Source organism: Salvia miltiorrhiza, chromosome 3 (genome assembly GCF_028751815.1).
Source record: "Salvia miltiorrhiza cultivar Shanhuang (shh) chromosome 3, IMPLAD_Smil_shh, whole genome shotgun sequence".
NCBI classification, from domain to species: domain Eukaryota; kingdom Viridiplantae; phylum Streptophyta; class Magnoliopsida; order Lamiales; family Lamiaceae; genus Salvia; species Salvia miltiorrhiza.
The window spans coordinates 8,656,864-8,670,041 of NC_080389.1; positions in this window are offsets into that span (position 1 = coordinate 8,656,864).

Below are 13,178 nucleotides of genomic sequence, written 5' to 3' on the forward strand. Positions count from 1 at the left end.
TATACTTGCTCAGCCATGTAGAAATACATGTTCAGAATATTAGCCATGTTGAAATACATGTTCAGGGGCTTTCAGTTCGCCCATCAGATTATCAGTATATGTGTATGATAATGTGAATTATTTGCATGTTTAAGCGTATGTGAATATTTGCATGGTTTCTCACTGAGTATATTTTCAATATGCTCACCCCTTATCTTTTCAGTTTTGCAGTTCCAGAGTCGAGGTGGCCATGGAAGTGGAGGATGACTAGGGATAAAGATTTTTGCATTGAACTTTTTAGTTGAACTTGTTAAGTCTTAGTTTATCGTTTTATTTTTTTTATTTCACTTTTATGTTACTACTTTAGTTTGGCAAATTGATTTTTAAGTTAGTTTAAATTTTTCCTTATAAATCAAGAAATTATTATTCTACTATCTTTTGTTCTCTAATTTTTTAAATAGTAAAGTTTATGAAAAATTGGGGTGTTACACGCTTAGACACACTCGTGCCCTATCAGCGCTTAGCTAAGATCTCTGGAGTCAGAACCCTGAACTCCCTTTTGGCTTACCGGGTGCCAAGGAACCAATCTGTTTAGTTTCTTGGTACTAAACAACCATTGAGTTCGGTCTAAGTCTCGAACTTGTTTATAATCACTCTTCCAACAATGAAGAAAATGTTATGTAATAACCAACTAGGATTACTGAGAACATACTCTCGAGTAATCATTAACTAGGCTAAAGGTGTATCTATTAAAGTGCCTAGAAGTACTAAGAGAGGTCTTGCTATCAGTTACTCTGATTATGTAATCTCTTTGCTCTCTTTTTCGATTCAATGCTTATGGAGGTTAAGCTCGAATTGATCTTTCGATGTAGCTTTTACATTGATGATTGAATCAGATTTTCTCTCTCTTTCTTCCCATCTGCTTGGGGTATCCTCCTGAGCTATTTATAGGCAGCTCTAAAGAATAGATCTGTTGGTGGAGATTCCTTCTTCAAATCTTACCGTTGTGAGATGTAGTCCAAGTCAGCTCAGGTTCTTTTGTCATCATTCTCCTTTTGATGAATGGAGAGATGGTCTTCCTGTCCTCCAAAGGAGATGTTGCAGACTTTTATACTCAAAGGCTCTGTCCTTTTGCAATTAATGCATTGACTTCGAGCATTAGATGTGGCGTGTCTTGGACTCTGTCTACGTGGCTGGAAGACATCATTTCTTTCTTCAGTCCGTCATAGTCTTTAGTGTGACTGCACTTGTCTTCAATTGAACTGCTTCCTATGACTCAAGGGTTCTTCAGTTGAGTTGTCATCTTCAGTCTTGATCTAGCTACTTGAAGGGACTAAAACATTTAAGTCCACAAAGATAACTTCTAGCTAGAAAGTGCCTTCTAACAGTTTTGGTATCATCAAAACACAAGGGTTGGATATATCTTTCATTTCCCAATAATTTCCCCATTTTTGATAATGCCAAAGCTTTACAAGAGTCCTAAGGCAAAAAAAAAAAAAAAAAAGACAGACATAACTCAAACACAGGTACAAAAATAGAGAACTGAGATTGCCCCTTAATAGTATAGTTATTCCCTGTAATCAGCAAGGTTCATCGAGATATGATAGCAGAACAAGAGCAATATCATATCATTTTTTTTACAAGAAGTTGTTGTCATAAGGTGAAGAATGAGAGAGATAATACTTCATAAATTAATCAAGAAACTGATAAGATATCAGTTTATGATGAAGAGTACAATGCACTTAGCAGATAAATAAAAACACTACCTAAGGCAAAAGTACATACAACCTTATGAGCTCTACGATGTGACATGGTAGAGTTGGTAAAAAGCATTTCTTTGTTGAGCATATAAGTCTTGTCAATCTTCTAAGTGATTCTCCAAACTTCGTTGATGCTCCATACTTCTCGTTCAATGGTGGCACGGTCAATGAGGCCTTTTCTTCTTGGTGGTGTGATGGTGTTGAGCAGTGGAGGATGAACGAACGCCATCTTAGCTGCTTTCCTTGGTTGTTCAATCTGTTTGAACCGAGTTTGTTCATCCCAGTTTCTCATGAAGTATCTCCAAGCATCAAAGCAATGCTTCTTCTGATCGAGCTTGGCAACTAGAAAACATTTGGTGAAGATTTCCTTTACTTTGATCCACCAATCGCTTATCTCTCTTGGAACCCAAGTGTCAGGGTTCTTCAGTTGGTTCCCATGAATGTGGGATATCAAGAACCCTGAGTTCCGATACGCTTGAAGCTCTTGAAATGGCTTCAGTGTGAATGGAGAGGTAGACGAGCCAAGTTCCAGTCGTCTCCTTGGCTGAGAGGGATTAACACCATCATCATTCCTTGGCCTTTTCTTCAGCAGATCTTGAGGTGTTGATTTGTAGGCCGGAGCTGTGAAGGAAGCTGCGGATTTTCCTTTGTCTTTGATTCTGATATTGGCCTGGATGGACTCCATCAACTCTTCAACCTCTTGATTTGCTGGGTTGGATGATCTTCTTTATATGATCTTTCCCTCTTTTTGGCATCATAAAAAAAATGACCCATATGATTCTAAGGGGTGTCGAGCTTCCTTTGAACAGTGTTTACACCAGCATTATCAGTCATTTGATTAAGATCGATGACTCTTCGATTTAGAATGTGTAGCTTCTCATACACTGACTGCATTTCTCGCTCGACAAAGGTGTGGAGAGCACTCCCTATGTTTTTGGGACTTGCAAAAATAAGCATTATGAAATCAAAGTTGAGCTATATTTTAAGAATAACCCATAAATTATTTTACTTTAATCATATAAAACTTCTTAATTCTCGTGAACTTAGGGGGGTGTATTCGTTGTGGAGTTTAATAGATTTCTATGGATTTTAAAAGTCTGGGTGTATTCGTTCCAGACTTTTAAAAGTCTGCAGAAATCTGGGTGTATTCGTTCAAGACTTTTAAAAGTCCATATAAATCTGGGTGTATTCGTTTCAGACTTTTTAAAATCCATACAAATCTAGGTGTATTCGTTATTCCATTGACTTCAAATCCGGAATGACTTTCATGGATTTCATCCAAAAAATACACACGACGAAATCCGGCCAAGAACCACGAGAATTGAAATCCATGAAGTTTTAAGCGAGCGCTGAGTTCCAGCGCCCGCGGCCAAGAAGCCAGCGAGCGCTGGAACTCAGCCAGCGTTGAGAGAGTCCAGCATATGCTGGATTTGAGCGAGCGCTGGATTATCTCCCCAATCTCATTGAGTATTGCTCATATAGTGGCCTCAAACTCATATAGTTGAAGGGATTTTGGTGGGTGAGTGAGAAATGATGTCGAACTTTCTCAAATCTAATTTATACTTTTCCGCTTTTCGTATTACTTGAATCGGCATTATATGAATTATACAATTATTTGGATTGGGCACTAATTTCTCTAGTGGAGGTCAACTATGATTAAGTTATCTTCAAATTTCAATAAGTTTAACATCATTTCCTTGATGCTTGATCCTGAGTGCTGCTCTTGCAGACAAAACAGATTGTAGTTTTGAGTAGTAATAGTTTGAGTCGACAGTTGAAGAGTTTTTTAATTTCTTTGTCTTGGTTAAATTTTTCTGATGTCTTTGGGCGTGAATACACCTCCGTAATCTCGTTCATTTATCATTGACATGAAAATATTGTGTATGAAGTGTCAAAACTTTAATTCCTCTGTCAGAGTATATGGACTTTGAATGAGTAAATTATGCTTTTTTTTTTGCTGTCTGATAGATTTTCAGAACTGCTTTTCACGTTCTCACTGTGAAGCTTGGTTTCCAGCGCTCGCTGGATTCCCAGCGGTCGCTGGGTTTCCAGCGGTGCTGGGACTCAGCGGGCGTTGGCATCATGGATTTCAATTCCAGAATTATCCCCTAAATTCTTTGAAAATCAGTGAAAATCGGGGTGAAATCCAACCACGAATTCTTTGAAAGTCGTCTGGAATCTATGTGAATTCCATAGAATTTAAATTCCACGGACTTTTTAAAGTCTGTGGAAATCCACAACGAATACACCCCCCTTAATCATAACACGGTGGTTTTGATATGAAATTTATCACAATTACATAAGAAAAGATAACACGATGTTATTTATATCTATCCTAATAGAAAACAGCCTAAGGCATCTTAAGGCACAACTTATGGATACTTATTTTACTCCTATTACATATTTTATTTTAAGGTTTTTTTACATATTATATATTTATAAGAATATATTAATTTCATTAGATATTACACGTGATCTATGTGATATATATCTATAGCTAGCTATTGATAAGGCTTATAGATAAATATATTCATTCAATAAATAATTCAATAAAAATAATGAATTAATAGATGTTCTAAAATAATAGATTATCAAATAAAATAACATTAATTACACGTACGTTCTTTCTGCTAGTTATATTAAAAAGTCAAGACTTCAATTTGAAATCAATTTCAAATTAATTTTATAATTAAGTGGCAATTTTATAATTATAATAAAATAGAAAGTTTATTTGTAAATTATATTTTTTCTTTTTTATTGTCTTTTTCTTTATCTTCTTATATTTTTGTTTTATTTTTTCTAAAATTGTGAAATTCGACTAATTATAAAATATTTAATATGCAAATCAAATTAAAGATAATATTACTAAATAATATCAAACACTAGATAATACTGGATCGTGGGATTAAATCGGGTCATCCGCATTATTACTAAATAATATCAAACACTAGATTGATGTGTACTAAATTAGTTAATACAGTGTACTAGCCAATATCAAACACGCCCTTAATGAAATCCTTAGTTTATCTTTTCAGTTAAGTAGATTTAGTTGTAAAACATATTTGGCGCAGATAAAGAATTACTGAAAGCAAATAAAGAACACAAGGATTTTTACGTGGTTCAGAACAAGTTCCTACGTCCACGGCCAGATGATCAATCAGACAAACACTCTGGGCTAATGCTTACGGGTGCACAGCAAACCTTAAACTGAAAATACAATTTTCAGTACCAACACACTGGGTTGGATTTCTCGCTCACTCTTAGCACGCTAAGACACACAAGTGCCTTTTCCAGCGGGTGGCTAAGATCTCTGAGTCAGAACACTAGTCTGAACTCCGTTGGTTTGCGGGTGCCAAGAAACCGCACTGTTTAGTTTACTGTTTAGAGTGGAGAGTGCTGGTGAGGAATAACTCCACAAGCTCAATTTGAATTTTAATTGTCTGATGGTCATTACATTAAATTGTTCTTGTTCGAATTTTACTTCTTGAAGTCGCCATGCTCCTTGTGGCTTATTTTTCTAGTGTATGCTGACTTTGTGTGTCTTGAGTCTTTGTTTTGTCGTTTTGGGCAAGTTGCGCGTGCATGCTTGAAGACAAGTATGGTTAGAGTGTGTGCGTGTGACGAGCCCAAGTTTTGAGCTTTTTTTTTGTGCCGTGTCTTGATCTAGATTGAGTCGTTTTTTCTTTCTTTTTTGTTGTTTTGTGTCTGGGAGGACACACTGATGAGGCAGGGTTCGAAGAGGCTGGAATGAGCACAATGAAGCACTTATTAAATTTCTGGGAATGAGTTGGAGCATGGTCGTGATATTAGAGTCTCGTGGTGTGGAATTTACAAGGCAATTTGTTACCACAAAAATACTGGAGCATGGTCGTGATATTAGAGTCTCGTGGTGTGAATTTACAAGGCAATTTATTACCACAAAAATACAGTTATTTTATAATATATATTAAATGCAGTAACTCTATAGGTACGTATGTTATAAGTTTATTTCTACACAATATATATGACAAGCTTGCTTAGCTACGACAAAACATTGAAAATTATCAAGGAATAAAAAATATTCCTCATTAGAATTATAATTGATGACATCATATAATTTATTTTAATTCAAAACATACACTACTAAATATGCCATTAATACGTTAAAAAACTGCTAATAAACAACCATAAAAATGAATTTATTAGAGAAACTTAAAATATCAAAACGTACTGTCATAAATGAATAACATTATTCTAGCATTGTATATACATGTATAGCACTAGAGGTGGCCACGGTTCGGTTCCCGGTTCGAACCGGAACCGGAACCGTCGGTTCCCAGTTCCAAAAACTGGAACCAGAACCGAACCAAAAAATAACCCTCACGGTTTCGGTTCCGTGAACCGGCGGTTCCGGTTCGAACTGTTAGAACCGTCCGTTTTTTTAAAATGTAATTTGTATTATTTTATGTATTGTTGTGTAAAATTTAATGAAATTTGCTTTAATAAAATAAATGACACAAGAAAATATAAAGTCCATATACATTATTTTCTAAATTGAACTTATAATTCAAAGTTACACCTTACAACTCTTATAAATAAAATTTACAAATTACAACATTTGAATGCTAAAATAAAAGTAAGGAAAATTAAGGCAATTTAGTTTACTTTTTACAACTAAAATTACAAGTTTTCGTGACTAAAAATAGCAATTTTCGTGAAAAAAAGTAATAATTTTGAAATATTACATTTCTTCATGTGAATAATTACTTTTAATAAGCATAAAGACCACGGTTCCACGGTTCTAACCGTGGAACCTTCAGTTCACGGTTCCAAGGCGGTTCTGGCACGGTTCCATCTCGGTTCCTGGTTCCACGGTTCGGTTTCGGTTCGGAATCGGGAACCGGCGGTTTGAGAAATCCGAACCGTAACTGAACCAGTCGAGCACGGTTTCGATTTCGGTTCGGAACTGTGTATCACGGTTCCGGTTCCAGAACTGTCCTGGACGGTCCGATTTTTCGGTTCGGTTCCCGGTTCCGATTTTTTTTGCCACCTTGATATAGCACTGTATATATAACTAGTGAGCAGCTCGGCGAAATTAATTTCGACGGGAAATCATCACTTCATGTTTATTTGGGGATGCTTTCGTCCCCGTATTTGGTCCTTGGGATTTTTTTGGTCGCATTTTCTTGGTCAGCGAGAATCGGGGCTACTTGGGGGCGATGGTCAGGCCAGAGCTCCTGAAGTAGCCTCTCCCCGCTCTCCTACCATTTTTTATAGTTTTTTATTTTTTATATCTAGACGAGTCAGGGCCGATCCTCATAAAAAAGAGGCCCAGGGCGAAACAAAAAAATGGACCCTCTCCTCGCTCTTCTAATCTAGACGAGTCATGTCACAGCCCGACCTAAGTTAGTGAATAGTTAAGTCGGGAAAAAGTGTGACTGAAAACAAAGTAAGAAAAAGAAAAAGAAAATAGATCTCAATAAAAATCACTAACCTGCTTAAACAATAATTTACCAAAATATTTGGCAATCATAAACAATCTTTTCAAAAACTCAAAAGCAGACAACTCACAATACATAACCACAAGTTGTCTAAGTATCAAGTGACATAATTCTGTAAGCTATTAGTTTGAAATCTTTGCAACACATCAATAAATAAAACGTACTAAGCGTTGCAGCGGAATAGCTTAAGTGGATTACATGTATGAAGACATGGAATCCTGAGCCTAATTTAGTACTTATATATCAAAAGCTTTGCTCTGCTGACATCCATCTGCATCACAGCTTAACCTGCACATTTAGAAAACATATGCAGGGCTGAGCACTAAAAACATACTCAATGGGCACATGCCGAAATAACTTTAAAGCTTGCTCTTAGAGCTATATATTGAACTTGCCATCTCAAGCATCACACAGGAGTTTTATTTAAATAACCTGTGCACGCCAAAACTGTAACTTCTATATATATATCATATACGTCTGCAGACATACTTCGTTGTACTATACCATATCTGCAATGATATATGTGTGCCGAGAAGGTGGCCACCTTCTACGGTCACTGACCGGCCGATACGCTAAACCGGCTCACGGTCCTAGACCGGCCGATACGCTAAACCAGCTCACGGACCTAGACCGGCCGATACGCTAAACCGGCTCACGGTCCTAGGCCAGCCGATATGCTTGATCGGCTCACGGTCCCTTGTGTACACTAATCCTGTCTAACATCTGGATAGAACAGGATCCGAATTCGATTAACTTCTGGTGCCAGATAGGTATCATACAAGCTCATAAAAGTTTTGGCAAGTCAACAACTTTAATATAACTTCATTCATGTAAACATCATGAAATAGTGTGCACTTCATATTTTGAGTTTAGAAAGCCCACCTGATCGTGGTCTGACGACACTACCCTTGCTTATATCCGACCTAAGTTAGTGAATAGTTAAGTCGGGAAAAAGTGTGACTGAAAACAAAGTAAGAAAAAGAAAAAGAAAATAGATCTCAATAAAAATCACTAACCTGCTTAAACAATAATTTACCAAAATATTTGGCAATCATAAACAATCTTTTCAAAAACTCAAAAGTAGACAACTCACAATACATAACCACAAGTTGTCTAAGTATCAAGTGACATAATTCTGTAAGCTATTAGTTTGAAATCTTTGCAAGACATCAATAAATAAAACGTACTAAGCGTTGCAGCGGAATAGCTTAAGTGGATTACATGTATGAAGACATGGAATCCTGAGCCTAATTTAGTACTTATATATCAAAAGCTTTGCTCTGCTGACATCCATCTGCATCACAGCTTAACCTGCACATTTAGAAAACATATGCAGGGCTGAGTACTAAAAACATACTCAATGGTCACATGCCGAAATAACTTTAAAGCTTGCTCTTAGAGCTATATATTGAACTTGCCATCTCAAGCATCACACAGGAGTTTTATTTAAATAACCTGTGCACGTCAAAACTGTAACTTCTATATATATATATCATATACGTCTGCAGACATACTTCGTTGTACTATACCATATCTGCAATGATATCTGTGTGCCGAGAAGGTGGCCACCTTCTACGGTCACTGACCGGCCGATACGCTAAACCGGCTCACGGTCCTAGACCGGCCGATACGCTAAACCAGCTCACGGACCTAGACCGGCCGATACGCTAAACCGGCTCACGGTCCTAGGCTGGCCGATATGCTTGATCGGCTCACGGTCCCTTGTGTACACTAATCCTGTCTAACATCTGGATAGAACATGATCCGAATTCGATTAACTTCTGGTGCCAGATAGGTATCATACAAGCTCATAAAAGTTTTGGCAAGTCAACAACTTTAATATAACTTCATTCATGTAAACATCATGAAATAGTGTGCACTTCATATTTTGAGTTTAGAAAGCCCACCTGATCGTGGTCTGACGACACTACCCTTGCTTATATCCGACCTTCAGTATAAAAATTGACTAATAAATAATGAGGAAAATGATATGGACTGATTTAGACAATACTTATGTTGGTTTTAAGGTGATGGTTCTATTGAAAATTATGGTATGAAGACTAGTTGACATTTGGCAAACTTACCAACAAATAAATAGCTATTAACTGAAAATAATATAAATCTATTTTTCTCTTCTTTCAAGAATTTGATTCTATAATAATCTAGTGTCTAATTTATGCATAATTACATAGAGTAGTAGCATAATTTAATTATATGTCTAGGCCATTTAATAAATCAAGCCAATTATTAGCAAATAGCTAATAATCTTTTATACATATTTATAGGCTTGAATTAAAATAAACTCATCTCAATTAAATGAATTAAGGACCCAAACCAATAATTAAGTCCATAATCTAATTTATTACTAAGGTCCAATAGTAATTACTGGCCCAAGTATTTTCTAAGCCCAATCAATTATTAATCAGATTAAAATTATCAATATCTAAATCAAGAATCCCTTTGTAAATTAAAGAAATCAAATGCAGATCTCCCCCCTCACACACGGTTCTCTCTCTCACTTCTCTCACCTGCGTCTCTCCTCTCCCTCTCGCCCGGCGAAGTCGCCGGTTTTCGCCGCCTCCAGCGCGGCGGGGCCGGTGCCACTTCTTCACCCTCCTTTTCTTCCCCATTTCATCTCCTAAATCTAAAATCCCAGAATTAAAATAGATCTAGGGATTCCTATTTTCAATTCATGTTCTCCGGTGAGTTCCGCCACTGCCGCCGCCGTCTCCATCACACCACCGCTACCTCCGTCTCAGGTAAACCCCTTATTTCTTTCTTTCTCTCTGCGACTCTCTCCTTTCTCTCCCTCTATGTCGCTCTGCTTTCTCTCCTGTCCACCTCTCTCTCTTTGTGTCTCAGTCTCTTTCCCTCTCCCTCGCCCAAACTCTCACTCTTCTCTGCTACTGGCGGCCACTGCAGACCGCCTAGCGTGGGCAGTGCCGGCGGTCGCTGCCGCCAGTCGCGCCTTCGCCGCGGTGGCTCGCGGTTGCTGCTGCCATCCCTTCCCCTGTTCTAATTATTTCCTTCTTCTTTTCTCTTTTTCTTTATTTTCTATTTCAATAACCTATTTCAGTTCTAATACCTCAAACTAATAAATCCCTAATTTTTCTATTTCAGGAGTCCATGATTCAGGGTGTCTCTAGGAGTGGCTACTGCTGACTGCTCAAGATCCGATTTTTATATGTGATTATAGCTATTATTCATCACTGTTCTTGGTTACTACCTTTATCATGTAAAGTTAACTGAATTAAAAAGAAAGACTACCTTCTTTGATGTCTGCTGTGGATGTGTGTAATTTTGTGTGTTGGATGGATGTTTACTAGCAGTTAAGATTTTGCAGAATGAAGAAAATGGTTCAACGCGTGAGGGATGAAGCTTACTGACTTGAGTCAGTTTGTGTGAGCAGCTGCGTAAAAGCTAAATGCTACGTGTCAGACGAATATCTAATCTGGATTAATAAATCTAATCGACAGCTTAGAGCTAAATGATTCACTGCTAACACAAAGAATTGGGCTTGGGCTTCTTTAATATAATCATTGGCCCAAATGATAAAGTATTGAGCTTATTTAAACTTAGCCCATATATACATGTATTGGACTCTATTCCATAACTTAATAAAATCTCTAGCCCAAACAATAATTATTGGGCTTTTTGCATATAATTGAGACTTCTTTTTCTTATTTAAAATAATAGAAAATAGAAAATAATATTAACAATATATATATACCGTAGTGAAAATGCCGGATGTTACAAGTCAGGGCCGGTCCTGATAAAAAGGAGGCCTGGGGCCAAACAAAAAAATGGACCCTCGACGATACAATCTGTATATCATATAAAAATAATTAAAAAAAAAATATTATTCATAAAAAATGACTTCTTCTAGCTTTTTTACTTGCAAAATCATTTATAATATCATTTGTCTCAATATTATCTAAAATATCTTTTTCTATACATAAGATTGGCAAACCATTTAGTATTTTTTGTGACATTGACGATCTCAAATATATTTTCAATAATTTTAATTTTAAACTGATCACTTTCGTACTTTCCTTGCTCCTTGGATGGTTCAATTATCAATCTATTTATATTGATGATTTAACGATAAAGAAGCTAAAGAGCCTTGATAATTTTTGGGAAATATAAGGATATCTTCATATTAGCGTTAACTTAGCGAAATTTCAACAGAAATAAAGGAAATTGGAGAAAGGAAGTGGTGATCCAATATTTTTCATATTTTGTAGTAATACGGATGAATCTCTTTTTGGAAATTGAAATAATGTAACTATACAATAAAATAATACTCTCTCCGTCCGCCAAGATTATGTCACAATTACTATATCGGGCGTCCGCCAAAATTATGTCACTTTCCTTTTATGGCAATGGTCCCACCATCCTCTTTAATATTTTATCCTTACTAACACTCTTTATTTACAAAAAAACCACTCAAAATTCCATCTCAATCACTCATCTCATAAAGTGGTGGGACCCTTTCTCAACTACATCAAAATCATCACCAATTTTATTAAATCCCGTGTCCAAGCAAATTTCCATAATCTTGGCGGACGGAGGGAGTATATTTTAGGCCCCACAAGTATATATTGATGGAATAAATTAGATTGATGGAATAAATTAGGCCCTCTTAACCCAAATGGGATCCTCTGTCCCAAAACATAGTGTGTACCACGTGTACCACTCTTCATATCTTTATATTTTAAAATTATTTTTTATTCAATTTTAATTTATTATGCTTTTATATAATATAAAGATAATTAACAAGGGTTCACTCATCCATTTAGGGTTTATAATTATTTTTTTATATTTATTTGAATTAATAATAGATTATTTGGGTTCATTAATTCAAAGTTGGGGTATATAATTTCTTAAATTTTAATTTTTCAATGATAAATACTAATTAGAGTTTATAATATAATAATAATTTTTATTTTTATAAAAAATAATTTATAAAACAAAGAAATGAGTGGTACACGTGGTACACACAATATTGTGCGACAGGATCCCATCTGCTCCTAACCCTTTTCTTTTCGGCCATAAGAATCAGTAAGTTTTGTTTCCTTTTGTATAATATATATATATATATATATATATATATATGTATGTATGTATGTATATATATAATACAAGGTTTATAAAAATTTTGGGACCCTTAATTTTCTAGGCCCTGGGCCATCGACCTGAGCCGCCCACCCTTAGGGCTGGCACTGAGACGAGTATTCTTTTTCCTCTTTAAGGTTTCGCCCTTGAGATTTTCCTTAAAGATGTTTTAATGAGGCTCGACCCTTAGTCTGTTTTTTTGTGCTTTTAAGGGTTTTTTATTTTTTTTCTTTATTTTAATTTATACAATCGCAATTTAATAATAAGTATTCGTTGAAGAAAGTATTAAATGATAAAAAAGTTATAATAGAAAAATATGTTAAAAAGAGCATGATTATTTGATTTTTTATTTTGGAACTTACATATTCAAAAAGCCTGTATACCTGTAACTGTCACATACTCAACTGAAAAGTGATTTTACTACGGAGTTCTAGTTTCAAATACATATAGCAATGCCTGTTAAATAACTTGTTTTATCAATGCAACCACCATACATTGTATTCATGTATATAAAGTAGTATGCATAACAAAATATTTCTAATGTGTTAAAAAAACAAAATATTTCTAATAATCTAATCGAAAATTGCATTGTACAATAAATGTCATTTCAAAAGAGCATTGATAATATCTATAAGTAAATCAAAAAACAACATTGTGCAACATGTTTATTCCATCCTTAAATGAAGTTTGGTTAGATAACTAGAATGGCCACATTATTTTACGTGATCTTATTATAATATGCATGCCAAAATTGAGTAAGATTATTGACAGTCGTAGATGCAAGAACAAGCGTATTTGCCCACTAAACCAATAGCTTCAATGCATGATCCAAATCCTTTTGGGT